The sequence below is a fragment of the Triticum dicoccoides genome, chromosome 7A (assembly GCF_002162155.2).
Source record: "Triticum dicoccoides isolate Atlit2015 ecotype Zavitan chromosome 7A, WEW_v2.0, whole genome shotgun sequence".
NCBI lineage: Eukaryota > Viridiplantae > Streptophyta > Magnoliopsida > Poales > Poaceae > Triticum > Triticum dicoccoides.
Genome location: NC_041392.1, coordinates 531,418,927 through 531,424,370, shown reverse-complemented (window position 1 = coordinate 531,424,370; position 5,444 = coordinate 531,418,927). Strand labels below are relative to the sequence as shown.

General features: G+C 47.5%; 1 long non-coding RNA gene across 1 annotated transcript; it reads left to right on the top strand.

The window, feature by feature from the left end:
- Positions 1–1,445: 1,445 nt before the first annotated feature.
- On the top strand, positions 1,446–4,057 carry LOC119332191. Its single transcript, XR_005160851.1, has 3 exons — positions 1,446–1,622; positions 1,724–1,998; positions 3,995–4,057. It is a non-coding gene; the product is annotated as an uncharacterized LOC119332191 (long non-coding RNA).
- The last annotated feature ends 1,387 nt before the right edge of the window (positions 4,058–5,444 follow it).

Genomic DNA, 5,444 nt, shown 5'->3' with positions numbered 1-5,444 from the left:
GACTAGCTCGTTAATCAATAGATGGTTACGGTTTCCTGACCATGGACATTGGATGTCGTTGATAACGGGATCACATCATTAGGAGAATGATGTGATGGACAAGACCCAATCCTAAGCCTAGCACAAAGATCGTGTAGTTCGTTCGCTAAAGCTTTTCTAATGTCAAGTATCATTTCCTTAGACCATGAGATTGTGCAACTCCCGGATACCGTAGGAGTGCTTTGGGTGTGCCAAACGTCACAACGTAACTGGGTGACTATAAAGGTACACTGCAGGTATCTCCGAAAGTGTCTGTTGGGTTGGCATGAATCGAGACTGGGATTTGTCACTCCGTGTAAACGGAGAGGTATCTCTGGGCCCACTCGGTAGGACATCATCATAATGTGCACAATGTGATCAAGGAGTTGATCACGGGATGATGTGTTACGGAACGAGTAAAGAGACTTGCCGGTAACGAGATTGAACAAGGTATCGGGATACCGACGATCGAATCTCGGGCAAGTATCGTACCGATAGACAAAGGGAATTGTATACGGGATTGATTAAGTCCTTGACATCGTGGTTCATCCGATGAGATCATCGTGGAACATGTGGGAGCCAACATGGGTATCCAGATCCTGCTGTTGGTTATTGACCGGAGAGTCATCTCGGTCATGTCTGCATGTCTCCCGAACCCGTAGGGTCTACATACTTAAGGTTCGGTGACGCTAGGGTTATAGAGGTATTAGTATGCGGTAACCCAAAAGTTGTTCGGGGTCCCGGATGAGATCGCGGACATCACGAGGAGTTCCGGAATGGTCCGGAGGTAAAGAATTATATATAGGAAGTGCTATTTCGGCCATCGGGACAAGTTTCGGGGTCACCGGTATTGTACCACACTACTAGAAAAAGGGTTATAGATGGTATTGACACTAATGGCGCACCAGACAAGTGGTGTGCCATTAGTATATACTAATGGCGCACCACCTTCTGATGCGCCATTAGTGTTGAAACTACTAATGGCGCACCTGGCCCACGGTGCGCCATTAGTACCAATTTTTTTTTTGAACTAGTGCGCCTGTCCAAACATACTAATGGCGCATCCACAGGTAGTGCGCCATTACTAGTTGTAACTAGTAATGGCGCACTAGCCAGAAAGCGCGCCACTAATGTTATTTTTTTATTATTTTTTTTATTCCTTTTTTTGCAAAACTACTAATGGCGCACTCACGCGCGGTGCGCCATTACTAGTTTAAACTAGTAATGGCGCACTGTGGCGGAGTGCGCCATTAGTATGTTTTTTTTTGCAAAACTACTAATGACGCACCGTGGCGGAGTGCGCCATTAGTAACCGTGGCGGAGTGCGCCCCTACTTCCCCGCGATCCCCTCTCTCTCCCTCGCCCTCGCCCGCGATCCCCTTCCCCGATCTCCTCTCCCGACGCCACCGTTGCCCCGCCCCGACACCACCGTCGCCCCGCCACCCTCGACGCCACCGTCGCCCCGCCGCCCCAGCGCCGCCCCGACACCACCGTCGCCCCGCTGCCCTCGACGCCGCCCCGACACCACCGTCACCCCGCCGCCCTCGATAGCCAGTTTGTTCCCGTGTGTCGCTCCTGTGCTCTCGCACACACAAGCCCGCAAGGTCGTCCCCAGTTTCTCTCCCCGGTCGTCGTCGCGCCTCTCCTCCCTGTCTACGCCGGGCTAACAGCTCCCCTGCCCTGCCCTGTCCTCCTCCCTCCATAGGTCGCCAGCCACCTCAAATTTCCCCCCTTGGGCCGGTTCTCCTCCACACGCCCGTAGCGGCGTAGCCTCGACGGTGGTCGGCGACTGGAGTAGTGGCGGGACAGGCGGCGATGTCCAGTGTCGTGAAGGGAGGCGTTTGCCTCCAGCAGCTCCGCCCCTATCCTCCTATACAGCCCTACCGCTACGGATTCAAAATGGATTCGCCACTTCCACCACAGATCTGGCTTGTGGTTGACTGCACCGACCGTCGCCGCCTTCGTTTCTAGCTGCCGGAGGTAACCTAACTGGCTAACTCCTCTCTATGAGGTTTCATTCGTTCTTGGCTAATCTTTCTTCCATGTTCATGTTAGAGATGGAAACTTTTTTTGTGTTCTGCTCATGGATTTTTATTCCACATGTCACTACCAAATCAGGTCATCAAAGGATGATTTGATAGCAATACCATGAAATTCTGAAGAAAGATACCGATTTCAGATATCTGTAGCACTCTGCAGATCTTACGCCAACAGTCTGCAACGTTGTAGTTCAATCACCAGGATAAGGCTTTGTTGATTGTGATTGTTGGGAATTAAGGGAGAGCTCATAATAGAATCCTTGTTAATGCTTTGCACACTAAGGGTGTGATTTGTTGGGTGTATGGGCTTGGGCTGTCATGCTAAGTTACTGCATAATCTTTGTTTTTGTCACACTGACATCACCTGGGGCCCATCTGTTCATGCTAAGTTTCCCATGCTACAGAGGTGGAAGAACTAATTTACCGAAAAATGTACTCTGCCAACAAACTAGCTAGTACAGACTAGTAGTCTAATTTGCGGGAGTAATTATTATCGCCTCACTAGAGTTTGTACCACCTAATTTTTGATTGATTAGAACAATTATGGAGATAATTTCTTTGCTTTGGATTTTGATTTGTGCATGTTTCTCGGCAACATCGCACAAGGCATAATAATTTCTAGAGGTGATTTGAAATCTGAATATTAGTCGTATTATTACGTAATGCAGACTATTGGGATTATATTGCTTTGCTAACATCTGTTAGCCATGCTTCCCTAAGATTTATGGCGTGGGACACTTGTGTGAAGTTATATGAAGGTTTTTGATTTCGTGATGGCCACCCCTATTTTGATGCCGGGGTTTCGTGGCCGGTCTGATGCTTATGTGCCCCACTACCGCTCATCACCTGGGCCCGATCTGGTCATGTGCTAGGTTAGTTGAATGTTAGATTCAGAGACCCGTTTGCATGTGTTAGTGCTATAATTGCAATGGTTCAGAATTAAGTTTGTTTTAGTGCTATAATTGCAATGGTTCTTGAATGTTAGATTCAGAGACCCGTTTGCATGTGTGGAAAGATAAACACCAATCATATCTCCAGTCATGCCTCTAGACTAGTTCACGTAGAGTTTTATGGTTTTGTTTTTCTAACCATGGACATTGTTATTGTTAAGAAGGATGCCAAAAAGATGAGAAAATATTGTTAGGATATAAATGGTATTGGTATACTATGTGATCATGTCATCAGTATGTTATTGGTATACTTGTCTTCTCATGGACAACCTCCATTGATGCAAAAAATGTTGCATCCTTCTCTTCATCTCTTGAATAATGACTGCTGAAGTTCCAAATATTCTTCCTTGAGAAAACTGAGCGCTCGAATGGTTAGCTTACTTGTGGTGAAATTAGCTCATCAGGGTTTAAGTGGATAGTGGCCATGCGGTCCTAGTTTATTTTAGGGGTATGCAGTCCTAGCTTTTTTTTCCCAAAATCTTATGCTAGTTGTTTTCTCAGAAGAGAAATCTTATGCTAGCTTCTTTTTTTTGAGAAGATATTTTTTTTGAGAAGAAATCTTATGCTAGCTTTTTTCTTAGAAGACAAATCTTATGTTAGCTTCCTGTTTCTGCACACAGTGCACTCTGTTATGAACTATATGTATGCTGCACTTTCTTCGTCCGAGTGCATCGATGTAGACGTTTTCCTGCTTGTTGTTGGGAGTGAAAATAAGAACCTCTTCTCCCTGGTTAGCAGTAAATACTGCATGGGCAATGCCTGCTGTTTTCTCTTCTGAAATTTATGAATGTCAGTGGATCAACATCTATGTGCCATAAATTGCATTTTCCCTTTTTGCTTGTTGAGGAAACATGTTTTCCATTTACTTGTTTGGCTCATGCTGTTCTTGCTAGGATAACAAAATGGTACCATGTAGGCTCCTGATTGCTGGTATCTGAAAACTGAATTTGTAGCAGTCAGAACTCAGTTTCCAATGTGTTGAAGCAGGGTACACCACTAGGGCCGAGGCCGAATCTAGATACGCCCGCTATCTAGCGGGAGAGGGGAGGGAGCGTTGGAGGAACCGGATGAAGACGAGTTTCATCGTGATGATGCTCATCGTGATGACCGCATCTCTCTTCTATGTGATGGTAGTTTAGATGATCGATATCGACTTGTAATGTGAAGACAAACTCGCTACTCGCGGTCTCGAGACTTGTAATATAATGTTCTACCTTTGTTCGGTCTTTTCAATTCGGAGACTAATATGATGAATTGTATTCGGAGACTAATATGATGAATTGTATTCAAAGACTAATCTTCTATTGTATTCGATGAATCTGTTGTTGATGTGTGGTGTCTATATTTTGTCAAATTATACATTTTGTAACCTGTGCAAAAAACAGAAAATAAAAAATAAAAAAAAACCTAATATTCATACTAATGGCGCATCACATGACAGTGCGCCATTAGTATGACAAAGCATACTAATGGCGCATCACAGGACAGTGCGCCATTAGTATGCCGCGGTTACTAATGGCGCATCCCGTTGTAGTGCGCCATTAGTATGCCAAAGCACCTGGGTATACATGGCGCCTGGGAGGCATACTAATGGCGCACCCTGGCCTATACTAATGGTGCACCAGTGGTGCGCCATTAGTAAAAATTACTAATGGCGTGCTAGTAATGGCGCACCACTGATGCGCCATTAATGGCCATATTAGGTGCGCCATTAGTAGGGGTTTTTCTAGTAGTGCCAGGACCACCGAAAGGGTCCCGGGGGTCCACCGGGTGGGGCCACCTGCCCCGGGGGGGCACATGGGCTGTAGGGGGTGCGCCTTGGCCTATATGGGCCAAGGGCACCAGCCCCTAGAGGCCCATGCGCCAAGAGTCAAGGAAAGAGGAGAGTCCTAAAGGGGGAAGGCACCTCCGAGGTGCCTTGGGGAGGATGGACTCCCCCCCCCTTGGCCGCACCCTTCCTTGGAGGAAGGGGCAAGGTTACGCCCTCCCCCTCTCCCTTGGCCCTATATATAGTGGGAGGAAGGGAGGGCAGCAAAACCTAAGCCCTGGCGCCTCCCTCTCCCTCTCATGACACATCTCCCTCCTCCCGCAGCGCTTGGCGAAGCCCTGTTGGAATCCCGCTACTTCCACCACCACGCCGTCGTGCTGCTGGATCTCCATCAACCTCTCCTCCCCCCTTGCTGGATCAAGAAGTAGGAGACGTCGCTGCTCCGTACATGTGTTGAACGCGGAGGTGCCGTCCGTTCGGTGCTAGGATCATCGGTGATTTGGATCATGACGAGTACGACTTCATCAACCCCGTTCTCTTGAACGCTTCCACGCGCGATCTACAAGGGTATGTAGATCCACTCCTCCCTCGTTGCTAGATGACTCCATAGATTGATCTTGGTGACACGTAGGAAAATTTTGAATTATTGCTACGTTCCCCAACACCCTA